General features: G+C 39.6%; 1 protein-coding gene across 16 annotated transcripts in view; it reads right to left on the bottom strand.

Moving 5' to 3' along the window:
• adgrl2a (adhesion G protein-coupled receptor L2a) overlaps positions 1-19,552 on the bottom strand; it is a 116,910-nt gene extending 97,358 nt beyond the window's left edge. For all 16 annotated transcript variants that reach the window (XM_086046841.1, XM_086046842.1, XM_086046847.1 and 13 more), the window contains exon 1: positions 18,934-19,552. The gene's annotated coding sequence lies outside the window, so the exon portion shown is untranslated. The remainder of the gene's footprint in view (positions 1-18,933) is intronic.
• Positions 19,553-22,411: the final 2,859 nt, after the last annotated feature.

The raw sequence follows: 22,411 nt of genomic DNA, 5'->3' as shown, positions 1-22,411 counted from the left end.
TTTTTGTGACAGGAAATGAAAAGCATTGAGTTACATATGCCAATCACATACTCCATCCATGGAAATTGGGCGATCACGATCGCTGGCCGATCACGATCGCTGGCCAATCAATTGGAGCACCACTAGTGTTTACACAACGAGCTAGTAAAAACATGTTTTGTGAGTGTGACGATAACATTTTCAAAATAATCTCATTCACACTGATCTCCAGAAATCACAAAGAAAAAAGCTGTTCCATTCTAGGCCCATAGTTGGTTTTGTAGAGACCAAATGCTTGCCCTTTGCAAGAAATCTTCTTTTGAAAATTATTTCTATGTGTGTATATGATCTGTAAATAAAGACTATGGTGAGCATGTGACTCCGCTGAACTCAGAACAATTGGAGTAAATATATTTTTTGGCAGAAGCATCAAAATGTTATGTTCCACAGTAACTCTTTTGACTGTGTCATAAGCCTACATGCTTAGGCTGAACACACTTGGCATGTATTTCATTTTCTTAGAGTTTTGGAAGGGGTGACATTTTCAGAAACGTTCACTTTGATACCTGTTTTCAAATGTTTGTTTTTTCTGTCTCTCGCCAAATGGCCATTAAATTGGAAAAAACAAGAGGAGGGTATCTATGAAGGTTTCATAGTTTGGTCCTGATGCAAGGATCGCTCCGCTTTGGTGAAGACCTTTGCGCTACTGAGTGCCATTCTCCTTGCATGTTCTTACTGTATGATGAGGTCCTGTGTCAGCCGTCTGTACAATACAGCTGCAAAGGGAGCATAAAGGCTTTTAAGATCCTTGTAAACATGCACAGGCTTAGCACCAACTGTTTTGTCCACTTAGAATACTTGTGGTGCACATACAGAAACGTGACGATAATCCCCTTCAAAAGCTATCTTGCACACCAAAAGAATTATGAATTTGAAAAATTAAGATGGGAATGGTTAAAGCCATCTACCTTTTTTTGTATTAGAGACGAAGGAAAAATAAGTCTACTTACTTTAAATCAATGCTTTATCACTTGCATACTAGTCATTAGTTTTACCAAAATCTAGCATCCAGTTCACTCTACGACCTCTTCTGTGCATGCACGGAATCCCAAATAAGTTATTATGGCATATAAGCATTCACATGTCATGCGCAATATGAAATACTGATGCCTGGCGGCTCTCGACCTTGAGTGAGGTAGATGGGTCATGATGTTTACATCACAGTATTGCCCTCCTCTAATTTTAATGGAAATGCATAATACAAAGAGATTTTCTTGGATCGGTTGAGATTAATGAGCTGAATTAAAAGCTTAACCTCAAACTTGTCTGGAGTCATCAGGAGAACACTCGCAAGTCTTCTGTCAAATCATGCTGGCTCCCTTCAACACAGAACTACGCATTACTTTAATCCTTTTATGCCTCTGTGTCTGTATTTCAATCCAAACAACCTCATAGACCTGAGCAGCGCATTAACAGTTTCGAAGGCAGGTTAACAGTGTCTGAGCGTGTATCCAGTCTGTAAACAAATTATTAGCGGATCCATATAATTTTTTTTTTCTTTTGTCATTATTTCCTGGCTGTGCTCAACATACCTCGATTGTCTGAAGAAAAAAAAAACAGATGTCTCTTAACAGATTTGCCTCCAAGGAAATGAAGTCCCCTGCAATGAGGTAAATGCAGAGTGTGTTTCCCTCGTACATGTACATGGTTGTTCTATAAATCGATTATAACAGTCTTGTACTTAATGTATTTTGTCTCATGCTGTGAGTGTTCAACATAAGGAGACACCAAAGGCGCAGACCGGAGGGACACTGTCTGACTGGCATTCTCCTCATTAGACGCGCCAAAGTCTCCCCTCTCAGCTGGAGCTTGCTTTTCTCTCCCCACGCCTTTAAACAGAGACGCTGCCAGTGATCGTACGCTGAGCCCCCTCCACAGCGCCGTGATCTGAGAACAGGTGTTTGCATCTACAGACGCAAGCCAGACAGATGATGAAGGGCATCAGCAATAAAGTGGCTTGATTCCAAAGGCAGAATCGAAGCACCGATTGGACGGTTGTTAAATTGATAGGGCTTTTGTGTTCTTTGTTTTTTTTTTACGTACGTAATCGTTACAGGCAGATGTTTAAGTATCCTGGAAAATGAAGATCCTCCAGGGGTGTGTATGACAGACTGTTTCAAAACAAATCAGTTGCATTTATTGTTAAGTGCAAAATGGGGGATTAGTAGCTAAGAGGAAGGGGGTGATTAGAAGAGACAGGAGGAGGGCTGATTGAAAAGGGCAGTTTGAAATTTGAATTGGAGGGGTGGGGGCAGGGGTCTGAAAACAAGAGGCAGATGTGAAAGAATGCATGGCTTCTCCAAGACAAAGCTTTTGGTTGTCCCTCTTGGGCTGTTAGAGGGCCACGGGAGAATAGAGGAAGAGTTGGGTTTTTCTATTAAAAGAGGTCTGGGAGAGAGAAGGGGGGTTAGGGGTGTCTGAGAATAAAAGGACTTGAGTGGGGGAGGGGATTCAAGTTACAATAAAAAGATTGACAGCTTGCAAGTCTTGCTTGACCCTTGAATTAGCCCTTCAGCTTTCAACAAACCCCAAGAAAGAGTTGGGATGTTAATTGTCAGCGAACATCACAGGGATGCAAAAGAGGCCTGGACATTCACTCAAATGTAAATCAGAGCCAACAGACCACCACGTGTTGAATAGGAAGGTTGTTTCTATTGGTTCTTCCCAACGGCATGCTCAAACATTAATTCATACATACTGTAAGACCCCCTCTCATCTTGGACCTCGGAAGAACTAAACTACCCAGGGACTCTGAGCTACGATGCCAAACACACAGTTACTTCCCCCTCAGAAGAGATTGGGTCCGTGCTTTTCCATGGCTGAAGATGTGCAAGTACAATTTGGAATGCTGAAATCAGAAAATTTGCATTCCGGAGAAAAGGGATTGGTCTGTTGATCAGATGAGTCTGGAGCCCCACTGAGCCCGATATGGGGCAGGGAGGAATCAGGCGTTGACCCCTTCTGCTGAGGGAATGATTGAGAGCAGCCGAGGAATGACATCCACCCAAATGCTGTGTGACTGCTGGTGCACCCCCAGTCACCCCACCCCACCCCAAACAACGGCCCTGACCAGAGATCACGCAAGGGGAATATCAGGTCAAACTTGCACGTAGTGCAACAGGACAGATCAGAGCGGGGTGTATGGTGGGGGTGATGGTTTGAAACAATAGCGGGGTGGAAGGTGGGACTCCATAATGGAAGGAAAAAAACAAAGGAAAGTAGAAGACAATAGAAGAGTTTTCAATTGAGGCTTTCCCAAAGTATAAGGAGAGTAATGTCTGATCCAAATCATTAAGGTCAATACTTTCTGATTCCGTCTTAGCTGAAACAAATTATAATTTTACTGCTATGCAAGCATCACTTTCAAAGACAAAAACAATTTCACGACAGAGCCCGTGACAGCAGCATGGTGCTTGTCAGGCTCATTGCTTTCGTGTTTGCACCGTTCATCATTTTTATGAGCCACTCAATTCATCGATGAGCTGTGCTCCCCACTGATTAAGACATATGGTTCCGAAATAAAGCAATCATGAGCCATCGGTTGGAGCAATACAACTTATTGGGTGCATGGAGACAAAACTGGAGCATCTTTACAATCAAACACAAAAAGTTGATCCAGTCCAGGTAGGGTTTAGTGGACAAAATAGCAGCAAATAAGTAAAATGTGGAAAGGTGTGTGCTGTGATTCGGTCGTATAGTTCTCGGCCTGAATAAAAATAGGTATACCTGACATCCATAGCTTCATAATCACTTCAGCAATGCACTGAAAATCCTATTTGTGTTGTAAGATACCTATACCTGTCCGTCCATAGGGATTATCGCAAAATGATTCGACACAGCAACAACGTTGTAATACAGGTTCCATAAATCTGAGTTGTAATTTTGATGTTTTACTGGCAACTGAAGTGGATTATCTGGAAGGGAATTTCAAAATGTCATTTCCACTTGCTGATAGCACACAACTATTCTTTCAGCTCTGTTGAGATAAGAATGATTCTGCCAGGACCATTAAACGGTGTCTTTGGTAAATGTTCCCTGTGCTTGGGAATTAATAGGCTGACATTAATACAGTACGATAAATAGGAAGATCAGGAATAGGAATGGACATTTCACGGTGATAGGAGCTGCCAATCAAATACAATAAATCCTTGACCAGGCCTGATTCACCTTGAAATAACCAGAATGTATGCAATGCTTATACAGTGAACTCCACTGGCCAGAAATCCAATCAGAATGTGCACATAAATACTCTGCCGGGTTGTTGATCACAGAGTACATTAGGACACCATAAAAGTAACATTTATAGTGGGGGACCCACTTGGCCATGTCTAAATTAGTCCAAACAAATTGGGGGACCAACTGAACTCAGCTGTGTACCAAAACATTCTACAGCAAGGGTGTCCAAACTCAGCCCTCGTTGGCCGCTGTCCTGAAATTTATGTCTACCTACTTCAACATACCTGATTGAAACGATTAGGATCATTATCAGGCTTCTTCACAGCTTGCTGTAGTCTCTTTTGCATGTTTTTGTACAATAGGATGGATTAACAGAATTTGTTGTTCACTGGAAACTAATATTGTCAAATATTTATTGAGTGGCAGTATGACCACAGACCCGTTTCCTCACAGCCCGTCACGCATACCGTGATAGACCATGAGGAACTTAGAAAGAATTGAATACAGATGAAAAAAATGGCCAAAATCACATGGCACACCACCTTTTGGGCAAACCGGACTGCTGTGGCCGCAGAGAACGCCTAACAAACAGCGAGGTCATAACTCTGCTCACTGTGCTCAGCCTGACCGAAAATCTGTGTGATTATTTATTGATGTCCATGTTTGTTTGCCAAAAGACAGCAAGCCCTTTGGATATATGAAGCGTGGTTTTAGTGTACAATGATGCCGCTGTATTTACACGGATGTGCACCAGTAAGCAGCTTGTGTGACCCCCTAACCCCCTCCCTCTTTCAAAATGAGCAGCTGCGTGGTTAAAAACTCTGCTCCTTCTTTCTATTAAGGGCCCTGGCATCAATAATGCACACTGAGGCAGTACTAAACAGGATTATTAATTTCTACAATAGAGGACAGTGACACGAAACATGAACAAGGTAACTGAGATAATGATGCTGTTAAAGTGGAAGTGAAAATAAGACATTGTCAATGCCATTGTTTGAGATAATGGTGAATACTGGAAATCCACCTTAAAGTCTTGTTTGTAAATTCTTGATTTAGATATACCAAATAACCGTAATACATGCAAAACTCATTGGTGTCGTAGATGTACCTCACACATTTAATTAACATGCAAGTGGGAAAAATAAGGTAACCACAGCTACTGTATAAAATATTCTACAGTAGCTTTTTTAAGAAATAAGAATGATGCTGGAGTTGTTGTACTATTAATTTGAGTTTTCTTACTTGACAACCTTCTTATAAAATAAGTGAGTCAATAATAATAATAATCATAAGTGATGAAAAGAACAACACAATGCCAAAGAAGCAAGGAAGAAGGAAACATGATCTGAGCTCATTTTGAACTGAGTTGTTGTGAGGTGCACTAATCGATTGTGTGATGTCATGCCTGATAGGAGTTCAAAGTCAGATTATAATTAGTATTTATTTATTATAATGTATGGATGGATATTTGCTGTTTTTTAAATTTTGAGGCATATTTCCACTACGTTTGGTTAAATTCCAAGGCTCCCTCATAACCATGGGGAAGTATCCTTGAGCAAGGTACTAAACAAGTTGTTCCCGGTGCCGTTGTGCCTCTGTGTGTGAATGAGATGTTATATTCCAATAATGACACTACACCCCGTTAATCACTGTGTGACTAGTTTAATGAGTGCAAAAGCGATGCAAGTAGCCTGACAGTAGAAAGACACTAAATAAGTGAAGCCCATTTCCTCAGTGACTATTGCATCTAACAGTGACTCAATTGTACCTTTGGCCTACATCCACCTCATCATTACACCAAAACATATGATCTTTAAATGCTGCATAAAATTGAAGACATAATACTAAAAAAAAAGTACACAGGCTTGTAAAGCAATAACCATTGTGCGTCCTTCTTTTTGAAGAGTGCCAAGTCTTTGAGCTTAAAGGCTTCGGCCATAATGTGGCCGACCGTGACTTAGTGTCTAATTGATGCTTTTAACCTTCTGCAGCCCAGATGAAGGACAAACGACCGGTACAATGGACACCACATTACGCCACTTGAATAGAACAAAGCAAGAAGCTTTTTCACTTGCTATACAATGAGGGACAACCAAACAGATGACTTGGACTTTTCTGTACTTATAATGGAATGAGATATTCCATGGACCATGCAAACCCAAAAATTTAAATGCAGTCAATAATGGACTTAATCCATTCAGTGTAGATGAAATCCAACAGACAGAAAAACTAATTATACCAATTACATAAGCAAATAATTATTTAAACAGCAGCATGAAATCTACAGTAGCCAGCTTCATCTTGGCATGTTACAATCCCTGCCACGCCACCGCTGAATCTATTTTCAATTCCAAAGACAGCATGAATGCCTTCATTCCGCAAGGGAAGCAGCATGTCAACCCAAAACACGGTATGGCCCTGTCTTGTCAACAAGCACACGCATGCCACACGCACCTACACACACATTAAGAGCTGGGTGTCGTATTTCCCAAATCCAATCACCTGTCAGCCCTAAATCACAGCACCCGGACAGGTAATGGGGCTTGTTAAACCACATGAAGCTATATTTGGCTTTGTTTTTTGCTCCAAGAAAACTAAACGAGTAGAACAATAACACAAGGGGGAAAAGGTGCATTGTATTTTTTTTTTTCTTTTTACGTTCAATCACAACAAGTTGGCTTAAAGAGCAAAGCTTTGAAAAAAGTTCAAGGCGCACCATTAAATTACCTCCAGCAGTTTCGGTGACATAGCTCCATGGTTTTGGTGGGGCTGAGACATCTCCTCAGTGTTCATTAGCATAACATCAGGACAGAGAGGCGGATTGTGATGCAAACAAGCTCACCCCACCAACCCTCTATTTTAATAACTAAGGTTCAAGTGAATCCCGGCTCTGGTCTGCTCACTGTACAATGGATCAGGCAATTTTAGAGCCCGGGAGCCACGGCGGATCTAATGACAGTTTCAAGCTTAGAGAGAAGTTGTCAAGCGCATATTTAAATTCATGAGATGATGAAAGTGAAGCTGCCTCACTTTGCTTGGTGCTACACAGCTAAATGACGACAACGGCAATAACAAAAAAATATAGCATTTTTAGAGTTTTCTTGAAAGAAGAAGAATAGATATCTCCTTTCCTACATTATTCAAGTATAATTGAAGCACATTTTGCATTCATGGCCTGTTTTATCATCCACAGCTGGACAGCAGATACAGCAATCACTTATGTTACACCTTGTGTGTGTTTAATGTGTTTGCTTTCTAGTGATAAGCAAAAGGGGAAAGGATGGTAAGTTTTTTTCCCTAACAGTGAATAATTTTCAAGGAATTTAAATACACAAGAAGCTACACGAGACCGCCAAGCCACGTGTGAGAAAAATTGAGAAAGGAAATGCATCTGCTCCCACTTTATTTATACCAAAGGGATTCTAATTTCCAAAACAAACTCTGAAAGCGAGAACAATTTCAGGTCGCACCTTTTGGTCCGGCGCTTGGGATTGCGTACGAAATTGAGATGTGAATCAAGGTACAGTATCTCTTCTGGCTAATACACAAAACTGTAATAGTTACAGAGAAGTCCTACCAAATCATGGCAGCAGAGGACAACTCACTTGGAATACAAATGGAATGTGAGAACAAGGTCAAACGTTCTACACCTCAGAATTACATATTATTAACATACAGCACGCAATCCACTGGAAGAAACTTTCACCGGCCGACCAAATAATTAGGTACAGTACACTAGCCCTTCCCATGTAGATAAATGAGGTCACTATATTGCAAAGTACAGAAATAATCTGCAGTACTGCAAACAATAATTATCAAACACATGATTAAGGTCAACATTATGTATCATTCTTTGGTAAATTGTATCTTGTAGAAGAAAATAATAATGACAATAACTGGAAAAAAAAACATTTTGGCAAAAGGGTATGTCGAATTTTGTTATACTCAAAACCGGCATATTCACACTTTTCTCAATTAGAATTTGATGGTGTCAAACGATATGCATGTCTATATGTCTATACATACACAGATATACAGTATATACACACATAAATATATATATATATATATATATATATATATATATATATATATATACACACATATACATGCATATATACACACATATACATGCATATATATATATATATATATATATATATATATATATATATATACATATATATATATATATATATATATATATATATATATACATGCATATATATATATATATATATATATATATATACACATATACATATATATACATATACATACATATACTATACATACACATATATGCATACACACACACATATATACATATATATATATATATATATATACACACACACACATATATACATATATATATATATATATATACACACACACACATATATACATATATATATATACATATATATATATATATATATATATATATATATATATATATATATATATATATATATATATATATACATATATATATATATATATATATATATATATATATATATATATATATATATATATATATATATATATATATATATATATATACATATATATATATATATATATATACATATATATATATATATATATATATATATATATATATATATATATATATATACATATATATATATATATATATATATACATATATATACATATATATATATATATATATATATACATATATATATATATATATATATATATATATATATATATATATATATATATATATATATATATACATATATATATATATATATATATATATATATATATATATATATATATATATATATATTAGAACTCCACAAGATTTCTCGTCCCTGCACAGCACGAGATCTATTTTCTTTTGACGGTGTTTTGCAGTCCGGGTGAACATAGCAGATGTCCTAAAAGGAGCTGTCACCGAATGGGAGCTTCCGAGGACAAATCACGGAGTTGCTGTTGTGACCGACAACGCTCACAACATGGATGTGGCGATACGTGAGGCTGGCTTTGAGCCACACATTAAATGCTTACCGTGCAGGCAATGAACGCAACGCTAGTGCAGCTGGTCCAAAGTTGGCCGCGTATCATGTTTGTTTAGACGTGTCAAGCGTATAGTTTCTTTTTTTCACCGATGCTCAACAGCAGCAGCACTTTCGACGCCTAAATAAAGACAGGTCGAGCTGCCCGCGCACAAACTAATTATGGACGTAATCACGCGCTAGAACAACTCTTTGGACATGATGGCTCGCGATCTAGAGCAGCAGGGTGGCGTATCTGCAGCTCTGAGGAGCCCACAACTACGACGAGTTGCAGAAATCTTGACACAGACCCTCTACAATACAATTCAATACAATACAATTTTATTTATATAGCGCGTTTCATAACAGCTAGAGCTGTAGCAAAGCACTTTACAAACAATATAATAAATTTAAAAAACAATAAGAGGCTGTGATACATCGATTAATAAATGTATCAAGAAATATTAACAACGATCTAAAATACAAATAAAAATATAAATAAATAAATCCAATAAATTAACATAAAACACTATATACAATTGAGTTACTGCCCCACGAGCCCAGTTGGATTTTGTCAAAGTATTCAATAAGAGGAAAGATCTCAGCTTTAGCTGTTATTGCAGCAATATTTGAGAGCATGTAACAAAAGTGACTCCTGTTTGCATTTGCACTTTAGAGCTAGATGATTAATTTTCTTGCAGTCTGTACGATAAAAAAAACATTTTGAAAACTGAAAAAATTACATTAGGTATTTTTTTTTATACTCGAAATTTATCAAAAATCTCATCTCGTTCTCGCGGACTCAATTTCGTGAGACATCTCGTCTCGTGTGATTTTTTTTTTTGGGTGGGGGGCGCGTGCGCGTGTAAGAGGTATGTACCAATTTCTTTATCCATATATTGTACTTTATGTCCACTCCTTTCAGAGTTCATACTAAAAGACAAATGTTAGTGTAGTAACTAGTCATGGAAAGCTTCTCAACAACTCCCATATGTAGAACATGTTTTCCAGCTGCACAACACAAACTGATTTAATGATGTAATTTAAAAGGAATGGCTCCAGATCTTGAAAGGCTCTGTCACTGCACTTAAATTTACATACATTTTTGTAGGTCCTAAGCAGTAACACATTGCGACTTCAAAAGAGTAGACGACTAATAAATATTCTCTGTCGTTGCCATCCATCTTTGTCTTACATGCCGAAAATATCCAGAGCATCAATTAGCACTTCAGTTTGGGGCTATCACTGCACGCTCTACTTGAATGTTCAAACCATAGCTTCATTAGACACAGCTATCTGGGCACACATTTTGATCTATGTTTGAAGCATGTATGCAGCAGAGGGAGTCTTTTGTCAATGATAGTTGATATAGTTTACTAAAGTCTTTAAGTTACAGTATGTTTGTGCACTGCCCCCGATATGTACAAGAAACTCTGGGGTGCTTCAGGTGAGAAAATAAAAAATTGCGTGCGCTAAAAGTGAGGAGGCGTTGCAATGTCTACTGCGCTCACCACCGGGTGTCTCGTAGCTACATTTACAGAGCATATGGTCCTCTGCTTCAGATTAGGTGGATTTATTTAGCTAAATATGCTAAGTATGAAACCAGCTCACCTCCACTTTCAGGGAGATGTTATCAGGCAAAATAGGAGAAAACTTTCACATCTAGTGGGCAGGTCTCGGCCTCTACCGAAATGCAGCTCTTTGTCTAGCCGCGGGCAGGCCGGACCTTTTTGTGATGGAAATGGCTACAGAAGCTGCATCCTCAACTCACTTCACCACTTTCGACTGCAATCAGATCAAACTGATGAACAATGCCACAAATGCCATCGGCTCTACTTTTTTCAATGACAATTTTTTTTTTTTTTTTAAATGAGCAGGTCTTTTTTTTCCCTCCAAGCTTGATTGACCTCTTTATGGTCATTTTTCATCAGCTGATATGGACCTGCTCTCATCACACTACTGAACCACTGCTCAAGTTCAAAGATATATATATATATATATATATATATATATATATATATATATATATATATATATATATATATATATATATATATATATAAAAAATCAACAATGTATGAGTTTCAAAACGCTGCCTTGCTCCTCCCTCCGTTACTTTTTGAGAGTCCAGATTTATATTTGCATTATGCCTCTAGGTGTAGAATGCATATCAGAGTAGAAAAGGAGAGTGGCAAGAGCCAGTGCTAAAGTGAAGTAAAGTGAGAGAGAACACTGGATGGGACAAAGGTTTGAACCGTTCCTTCCATTGATCATTATGTGGAATGTGAGGTTACTCGTCAACTGATGGCCTAACGGCTTTACGGTGATACCAATCCGTGCACATCGATCTTCAGAGAAGAAAAACTCATTTGGGGTTTTATAGACACTTTTTACAGCTGCATAAAAACAGTCAGTAAAAATTGAAATTACTTTTTTTTTTACAATTACCAATGCATGGCAGAAGAAGAAGCTGCATTTTTTTATTTATTTTTTTATCAACGCACATCTTCAAACAAAATGCAAGGAGGAGCAATACTCTATCTTCACAACACACTGCAATAATATATTTCCTTGTGTCGATGTAGAAATAGTTTTTAAATGAACGGAAACGTCATTCTTTTATATAAGCCTTGAACAAATTAAAGGCAAAGTACTGCTGACATGGAAATGTGTATTTTTTTTCCTTGCTGTACAAACAAAACAGGTGTCATCTGCAGCATTCACACACACAGAATATTAAAAAGCAATAAGTGTAAGAAAAAAATGTGTCAGCCTGATGAACACAGCACTGAGGGGAAGTGTGAGCAGCACTATTGGGCCAGCCTGCACACATGTACATTTCCTGTGCGCGTGCCAAAAAGATCAGGGGTATCAATATTCTCCTTTCCAATTTTCATGATTAATACATGAATCATTTGACATCTCCATCAACCCAATGCCGATTCGGAGGTGGAGGGTTACTTATCACCAATGTTAAGCATGTTTATTACTTGAGCACCCCCGCAGCGTAGGTGGAAGAGCTGGAGCCAAAAAACAGCAGCCCATGCCAGCAGGCCTGGTAGAGCTGTACAAGGAAGGCTGAAACTGGGGGAATCAGTCTCAACCCCTCCCCACACACACACCGCCTGAGTCGACGCCATTGTCACACACATCAGCTCTCAATGAAACACCGCTTCTTACACGCCTACTGTATGTCATTAGCCTAATTTTTCTCCAATTGGACAATAAGTAGGTACTTTTTGCGTCATAACCATGTTTGGAAAAGGCAGACATTTTCACACCTTTCGACTATGTAGTCTAAAGAATAATAAGCATTTAGTAAAATGATGCCGCTCAATACAATTTCAAAATAATGTAAATTACAAACATGAAAACTGATGCTGCACATTTTAATGAAAGCCAATTGAGTTACTGTCAAGACTGTAAGTACAAAAAGCTGATGCCAAACAGCTCACTCAGCAGTCGAACCATAAAATGTCTGCCGCTCAGCCATGTTTTAATAATACTTAACAAAAGAAACGAAACAGAAACGTTATTACTGTGATACATATTGAATAATGAAACATAAAAAGGTGGAAGTCACCAATGTAAAATTTTTTAATAGCTAAAATAATAGTTAGACAATTTGGGGCTAAAATATTGAATTTGCCAGTACTCAAATGAGTAGAGTTAACAGCAGTTGAGCATATAAGCGCAAATTTCAAAGCTTTTAATGCTCTTAATGTCACCATTAGACAAGAGTGTGTGTGTGTGTGTGTGCGTAGGTGTGTGCGTGTGTGCTAAGGAGCTCGGGGATTCTACATTCACAGTAACATGGAGGGACAACTAGCGTTAATACTATTCTCCAGACTGGTCAGTTTATATTAAGACAGTTCTCTTGAACCCCATTTTGTTTTACGGGCAGAAATTTTGCACTTCAGCAGAACTACATCGAAGTCCCCCTGGGGGCAACAATTTCAATTCTGTTTTTCTACCACACGTTTTTCTCTCTCCTTTGTTTTCAAAAGCTTTCCCTCAAGAAACTCATGTCTGGTTGACCCAAAGATGAGGCCAAGGGCTTGCGGTTGGTCACGGCAGAGACGGACGATGCGGCGGTGGCTGCTCGGCGGGCGGCACAGAGCGAGGGGACAGAGCAGCAGGTGCAGCTGTGACAGTTGCCGTGTTGTCTCTCGGCCCACACTGTAGTCATGATGAGGTTCACAGATGTAGCCACTCAGCGCGTGCCTTTATTGGCTGCCTCAAACAATGCATCTCTGTCAGGAACAACTCCTCCTCAGGCCATTTTGCACTGTGTTGGTAAGACAGCAGCAAGCGGAAACTTCATTGTGACACGCGCACGTTGTGTGCCGCTTACAGCAACACAATCAGAAGCTCTCGTGTCAAGACAAACAACAAATCACATTCAAACCTGAAGAATCACCATACAACATGGAGAACTGACACGTATTTACGCCTGTAATTTTGCCCATCGCACATAATAGTACTTTTAAAATACACTTTAGGTACAGCAGCACAAGATAGGAACTACAGACTAAAAATTACAATAATAAACATTGTCAAATCAATACCTCAAAACGGATCGCTATTATGAATATAAAAGGCAGAATCTTATTAAAGTGGTTAAATGGTGGGTGGTGGGTGTAGTTAATAAAGCGGCATCATTTTATCACCAAGTATATTTTAATTCTTTCTTCTTCTACAAGCCTGTCAAAAAACACATTTCTGCTCAATCATCATAACTTTTTACAATTAGAGCGTATTGCACCTGCTGAGGCTGCACTGCACCCCCCCCCCCCCTGCTAGATTTCAATCATGCACAACATTCGAACTGTACCCAGAAAATTAAAAGTACTTTTATTTCTTTTTGGAAAGAAAAATTCCAAACAGACCCTCAAAGTAGCTCAGAGAAGAACATATCAGATATAATATGACGGTAGTTTTACGGTGTCTGCTTTCTCAATTACTGGAAAGAAGCTCAACGAGGGCGGTTAATTCATATGCAGAGACATTATCTGTGCCCAGAGTGAAAGGGGGAGAGTAGGGGGTAGAGGGGGACGCACGGCGGGCCAAACTTATGAGCGTGTGAGGCAAACATAAACCTTTTTCGGTGGCCCACACATGGAGCGCAGTGTGAAGATAAAAGCAGCAGGTTCCGTGATTCACTGCAGGAAATTAATCGACTAATACTGTTCTCTCTCTCTGTTTCAATGCCAAAAAACCCACATAAGAAGCTCATTAGAGGTGATGATGGACGTTTATGTTCATTCTCAAAATGTACACAGATTCTTTTTTCGTTTTCGTGAGTGAGCAGTCCGCAGGTCCATCTTTCCTCACGTACAGACACACACAAAAAAGCGCCTCCTGTCAGCGTGAGCAATCATTATCACATAATTTCATTGTTTTTCCACCCCTCCACTGCGTTTGATGTCTCTGGCATGGTAGCAATTGAACAGATAATTATTTTGTTGATTAGCTTAGTTTTTTTAGCAACTTAGCAGGCTTGTGATATTGTGATATTCCTCTGAAAGTCCCAGGCCAGACGCTCCACTCCATCTGACTTGGCAACTAAGCTACGGTGCGAGAACAAAGCCCCAAACACAGCCAAGCACACGCTGCACTACACAATAACAACTTTGCAGACCTAATCCACTAGACAGCGACATATCAAATTAAATGTCACAATGTGTATTATCCAAAAAATGATAAATGTGCAAAAATGCAAAGTGCCCAAAAACTTTGTTTAATGGTATGGTAAAAGTTTCGTTTTGTGTGAGTGTACACACACACACACACACACACTAAAACCTTTTACTGTTATCATAAAATTGAATGTCAGCTATGAAAGGATATGATTCATGTTGTGTGTGAGTAGTACTGTCCTTAGTGCTGATTTGATTGCATATTTACCAGATTCTTTTTTTTTTCCGGGATCAAAGACGTATCAAACTAACCTAATGTTTAATGATTAATGTTTTTTATTCATTGGAAATATTTTCCTTAAAAGTCATACATTTAGAAAAACATGTTAAATGCATACAAAAACTAATAGAATAAAAGTTCAATGCTACACTAGATGACCAGAGTACATTACAATAAAATTTCAACACTTTTTATCATTTTTTTCCTATTTTTTTTTTCACTTAATTCTGTTCTGCTTTACACGGAAGAGCAGGCACATTTTTCTAACACATTTACGTTGCCTAAACTGGTTCCCGCTGGATAAAGCGTTACCGGACCAGACTGAATCAACTATGTAACAGCCACAGCTCCTTTTTTTTCTTCACCATTTTAAATGCAAAAAGGCACAGAGTTGAACTTCTCTCACTTGCAATGAGTTACAATAGTCAAGGACAGATATATTGCTCTGCCATGTTTACCCACACCATCCCTGAATAACAGCCCGTGTCCTGTCGGCGGAGGGGCTTTTAAGTGCTTCGCTCTCTTATAATCCAGCCGAGACATGACTCCCTTCCCCTGGCAGACGTGTGCAGATCCCCCCTTTTCTCCCATTGCACGCCCTGCTCGCGGCTGCTATGGCGGAGCCGCAATAACTGCTGTTTGCTCGCAGCCTCCCATCTCCTCTGACATGCACAAATTGAATATTTTCTCCAAACAGTGTTGCAGCTGCGCACAGATAAGCACGAGTCTTATTCACATATCTCACATATCCCACCAAAAAAATGAGACTGTGGGTTTGTGTGTATGTCTTCATTCTCGCTTCTTATTAAACCAGCAACAAAGAGGTGATTTTGAAAATTCATTGCACATTTCCATAATTACACTTATTTCTTTATAGTAATTCCACCATCCAAAGTGACATGAAATGAACGTGACGTGAAGTGCTCTGACTGCAAATTATTTTTAATTGAAAAAAGAAAAAAAAAATTCGTTTTACCTTATCATTCATTTGTTGGCCAATTTTATTCCTTCCTGCTCCATGCTGGGTGTGACCAATACTCATAGTTTTAAATCATGCACAGCCTTGTGAAAGCCAAGCATGTGCGCAACATGTCGTAAAATACAGTATGACTTACAACCACAAAGTGTGTCCGGTTGTGCGTGTTGTGCATTGCACTTTGCACTAACATTGCACAAAAGGAAGATACAGAGCCGCCTAACGGGAACCCAGAGTGAGGACGGCAGCCATGTTGCTTCTCGTCATCGTAGTTGAAATAGAGCCGTTGCAAGCTTTCCTCTCGTTCGTGTCACATACCCGTATGAAATTATTTCGGCAAGCAGGAAATTTCTTCAGCTGAAGCCCACGAATCAATCACCCCCACCCCTCACCCACCCTTGTTGCACTGCAGGGACTTTTGGGAAGTGGAAACAAATGTTTGGTGGTGGTGGAGGTGGTGCGCACAGTAGCGCCCAGTGTTTTACTGATTAGCAATCGTAAAATAAAATAAGTCACATGAAGAGGAAGTACTTGGCGGCGAAATAGAGCGCACCTTCCATCCTTGCCTTTCTTTACAGCCTTGTTTATTCCTTTTAATGGCAAGCAGTTATCCGCCCAGCATGACTCCGTATAGGAAAAAACCCACAAACCCACAATTTATATGCCAAAATCGGCAACGGAGAGTAAATCAAAATGAGTCCACTCCCTATCCTATCTATCCTCAACTCCACTCGCTCATGGAAGAAGAACATTCGAATCTTAACAAGACGGCATGAGCGCAGAGACAAAAGAAGAGCGAGCATATTTGAATGGTCATCAATGAGGATTTTAAAGCTCTCCATGGCTAAAGTGTGACACTTGTGGCGGGGCAACCTTTAAATCACAAGTGAAGGTAATGATCGGCTCATTCTCATTTGTACAGTGACACAACGAGAGCAAGCACATGTTGCCACCCGTCTAAGCCATTCAATATTAAATCGATAACAAATGACCTTAATAAAGCCAAAGTGCAAGTGCTTGACTCATTGTTATCATCTAAGGATCCAAACAACGGTCTCCTAAGTGTGCGATTCGTCAGAAGAAGCCAATCTCGGGTGCCGTCTATTGTGCAAGAAAACAAATGTGGGATGGGCAAGTGTGCATCAAGCAACAGCCCATAATGTCACAAATTTTGATGAGCTCTCACCCACTCCCTCCTCTTTCACGCGCACTGGCAGGAGTGTGAAATACATATATTTTTTTAAAGTTGAGAAAACGCAGATGAGACACTTGTGACTGCTTCAAACCCTTTGGAGAAGCGAGCCAGCCCACATCGATCCATGCCTGGACATAAAATTGGTGAAAAGGGTTCTGAAACCAGACCCAATTCCATTCAAAGAAGATTGGAACAATTAATGGACAGGGCAAAGAAAATATATTGAAAAATACACTAAAATGAAGACAAGACTACTTTTCAAATTCTTTTCATTAATTGACCCACATTTTTGGCCTAAATGTACCTCACTCGTGGTGAGTCACTGTGCCATTTTGCGAAAGCTTTGCACACACAGCATAACACGATGGGTTGAGGCGAGGCAACATTATATCCAACACCAAAATTCAGAAAACATCCCTCCAGTAGCCCATACCCCCGTGTTTATTCCAAATGGATGTAATTTACACAAAAAGCAAGACTTTAAGGGCTGCGAATTACCTCTACAGATGAGGTGAACTCATAAATGTAAACAGTGTACATTCTTCTGCGACATGGTTTACTTTTAAATCATGTTTTCTTAGTTGTCTTTCAAACTGCGTTGTTATTCATATGGATGAGTCTTCTAAAATGATCCAAAAGGAACAGTCACTTGCACATGAAATGTAGCAAGATGCACATCATTCTTTTCATTGTGAGAAATAGACTCAAATCGCATTCACGGACCAGAATCCACTCGGGAAATCGCATCATCCTTTTCAACCTGCACAATTTAAACCTGAGACTATTACAAATGCGGGGCCTATTTGACCAATAATGCAGTGATGGATGACCGTGCTGCTGTGCTTCGGGGGTTGCCACACCGGCCCGGCCGCGGCGTGTAGCTCACCCAGAGCCTGAACACATGCCTTCGACATCCTTGACAATATGTGCCCAAAAATAACTAAATCATCCCTTGACAATATGTGCCCAAAAATAACTAAATCATCCCGTTTTGTCGTATTTCTGCATAGACTTAAACAGACACATTTAGTTCTCCCTTTGCCTCACTTCGCTGACATTCGCCAGCCAATTGCACCACTTTTTCTAAAGTAATTATTACATTGCATGGATAATTTTCTCCACTTGTTCTTCCCGTGTCTTCGAACAAATAGCTTCTGTCCAGTTATAAAGAATTAGCCACAGAAGGAGCAAAAAAAAATCACTTCTCAGGTCACAGCTACACTAGAAATCCCCTGCTGAATGTAACACAAGCATCAATGCATTTGTAAAAAGGAAAAAAAAAAATCACAGAACCGAACTAAAAAAGAAGAAATTAATGTTTTGACTTCTGATTCCATCTCTGAAACGCGATGCAGGCTCAACGCGGCCGCACATCTGTTGCACAGGGATTTTTTTCTGTATTTTTGAGTTATCGGCTTGCAATCTGCGTGTGACCGTGACATTTTAAGCTCCTAAAATACAACTTGCCTTGCAAAAAGCTTCTTTTAATTGATTCCCGAACACGCGATGGAGTGTGCTTGTCACAGTGGGCAAAGTTACTCCACATTAAACTTGAAGCCATCTCGGTTCATTGAAAGTGCAATGAAACTTACCTTGTAGCGAAGCCAGGCGAAATAAAGTCAGAATTAGAAAAAAAAAATGAGAGTAAAGAGGAGGTGAAAAAAAGTCAGATAGTGTCTGATGATGAGTCCTGTAAAGGTTTGCGCGTCTGAGGCATGCCCTTCTTCTTGGGACTCAGGTTGGTTCTCAGTCGGCGACAGGTTCTGCTCTCATCCCGGCCGTGCCGCTCTTCCAGGGGCACACTTCCATAGCCAAAAGCCGATCTGGACGCTCTCGTCAACACCTCTGCCGGGACCGAGCCGACACCATCTAGTCTGCTCTTCTCGAAACAAAAAAAAGTGTCAGCGGACGCTTGGTGGCTCTATCCACGGCTTGCGCTGCGTCCGCGGGCGAGAAGTTTGGAAGCCGAAAGCCGTCGGGGTGAAGGAGGAAAGGACGAGCGGCAGTCTTCCAGTAAGCAGAGCCAGCCAGCCAGTGCTTCGGCCGGGAGCAGACTGTAGTGTGCGGGCACCCACTGAGGGCAGGGGCGGCCCAAAAGCCAGGACTGGAATTTGTCGGATCCGGGCTGTGTGGCAACAGCAGGGGCCTATTTAGCGTGCCATCTTTTTTTCTGTGCTCTGAGGAAATTTAAATGAAATCATAGAGAGGATGTTATCAATACATCATTTATTGGCTCTTTTTCTGCTTTGAGATATATCCTTTGCTTTAGTGCAAACAGTGATGCGCTACAGTGGGCAGTCCTGTCGAGTCAACCAATGAAAATGAGGATTTAGTCTCGACTGTCATAATGGGTAATCACAGCAATAAAACACTTACACGATGGCACAGTAGTCAAGCTAAACTATGGTTCAGCATTTTTTTTCATACATGTACACTCAAAAGACCACAAAATGAGGCACACCGGATTAAACAGAAAGTATGTCATAATATCTGTTTCTACAATGGTCCACTGTCAGAGATGGCATGACTCATGATTTGAAAAACTCATCCTATCTGTTAGGGATGGAACAAAAACTGATTTGAATCAGAAAATCGGCTTTGATTTAAAAGACGAGAATGCATCAAATCAAACTGAATCGAATTGGTCACTGACAAGTTCATCCACCCATCCGTTATCGCTACCGCTTATCCTCACAAGGGTCGCGGGGCGTGCTGGAGCCTATCCCCGCTGCCTTCGGGCAGTAGGCGGGGGACACCCTGAATTGGTTGCCAGCCAATCGCAGGGCAACAGACAAGTTCATGTTGTAAAATGACAAGAAACTCATTGCATCATGCCCCCTATAACTGAGGCGTAAAAGATAGAATCGAACCACAATCCCATTGAATCGAACCGAATTGATGAATTGTTCCACTTTAAAATGGACCGTCCTTGTACGTATCGAGATTCGTATCAAATTTTAGTTTGAGAGATGCACACACCTACTGCAAAGCTGGGCATTTTACAAAAATTTCCCAGTCCGTTCACCTTCCTCCTGCAGCCGGGCCCGGCACCTTTCCACCGTCCGTCTATCCGGCTTTTTGTCCGGCCCTATGAAATAGTAATCGCCTAAAGACCTGCCCACCTATCATTTTAAACGGGATCCCATTAGAGTTCCCATTGATCAACTTCCACGTCAAATTTCATGTTGGTCTACATGACAAAAAAGTGACTTTTTTTCTACTGTATCTATCTAGCTGTGATATAACATTATTTTATTGCCATGTTGTGGCTCCACATGTGTATATAAATACATTTTTACAAACTGTAGATATATTTGTTTGAATTTGTATCTGTTCGAGGTTGCGAAACAGACCCATCAGAGTGTATCTCAGCTGAATTTGGACAAATGCTAGATAACAACATCGTCGCCAGTCATGGCATGTAGACACAGGCAGCCATTCATACATTTACACCACTGAGTGGGCTCTAAACCCACACTGCTTGCACAGCAGAGCTGATTCCTTATACAGGTTTGTAAAGCTAGCATACTCAAATTCAGTGTGTGCAATATCCACATAAGTTACTCTATTACTTACATAAAACAAAAGAAGGTCACTGCACAAGAGTTGCATTCTTATTTCAGCAATGGGCGAGGACTCGTGTGTTGTGATTTGGCTGAGCAGTTCTGTCCTGAAATATTATGAGGCAGGACATGGTTAAGCACCTGGCTTCAATAAAAACTGTCTTTCACCCACTGTGGGGAAATGTGAAGTTGAGTCATGCTCACCAGGTGAAGGTGAATGCAGGCAAGGGGCTGACTTATGTTTTTATAAGCATAATTTTACATAATAATACATGCTATTTTTTGGGTGGGGGCAGGACAAAAAAAAAGAGAAAACAGATGTAATAAAAGGTCACTCAGTGGCAAGCATCCATAGCTGGAAAAATGTTTATTTATAAGCAGAGACTAAAAACACATGTGGTGTCTTTATGGCTTTCTTAAACAGCAATTTTGTATTCATACAAGTCTGCAGTCCAAATTGCCAACAGAGGGTGTTCAACTATTCCTTTGAAAAGATAACTCAGCATAAACAATTTAGAGGTGAAGACAGTTTATTATTAGAGAATTGACCCAGTAATATTTTTCTTATCCCCACTGTGTGTCTTGCATTTGTGCTTTTATGTCTTTCGTGAGTCACCGCAAGTGTTTATGAGTTACAGTCCTATTAACGTATCTCACAAAAGGAGGCTCAGTGACACCAGGTGCTGCTTGCTAGCTGCCAGGTACACTAAGCATAGCCCAGGCCCAGTATATTATGAATGAAGGTTTTACATGTAGAAATCAGCATTGTTTTAACATTGAAACATGTCAAATCAAAAGGCAGTGAGATTTAAAAAAAAATCTGTATTCTTTACTTCAGCATTCAAATACCGGTAATTCATTTATTGTGTGGCAAGGGCAATTTAAGAGGTTTAAGGGTGCTGAGCTCACAACCAGGCAAGATATCGCTCACTGTTTTGCACATTTGAATGTAAAGAGAAGCATCATACTTTTGGGAAAATTCTTTGACTAAATCATCAAATTTCATAAAAGTTATTTAAATGTTGAGCCAATGGATTGCATTTATAAATTGAATTTATGAAACAAACATATTGTAGCCCGAGTAATTACTGGGGAAGACAACTTATTTTGATACAGCTGAGCCTCTACATACATGTTAACAGTATGCTTTTTTTCTGGAAGAAGCCAGCCCCTATAGTGAGTACTAAAAACACTAAAAATAGACTTTGGACTTGTTTTTTTAGAACTTAAAATAAAATGATGTGCCAAACATAAATATGTAAAATACATATTTTGACCAATAAAAACCTCTCTTTGCACCCATCTCTCTCTGGGTCCTAATGAATATTAATGGGCATGCAGTCATTAGCTTGTCAGTTGCATTTTGGAGTTAACATGCATATGACTCAACAGTTACCTTATTTTACTCCAATTTAAACAGAGCATCCCATCCAGCAAAAATTGGTTGAAAATACCTAGAAAAGATGTCCCTTCAAAAAACGTCCTATCTTGGTTGAAAAGTGAAAGC

This window comes from Filicampus tigris, chromosome 12 (assembly GCF_054856515.1).
Source record: "Filicampus tigris isolate MCC_2025a chromosome 12, RoL_Ftig_1.0, whole genome shotgun sequence".
NCBI lineage: Eukaryota > Metazoa > Chordata > Actinopteri > Syngnathiformes > Syngnathidae > Filicampus > Filicampus tigris.
The sequence above is the reverse complement of the archived record's forward strand: the minus strand, read 5'-3'. Positions and strand labels throughout refer to the sequence as shown.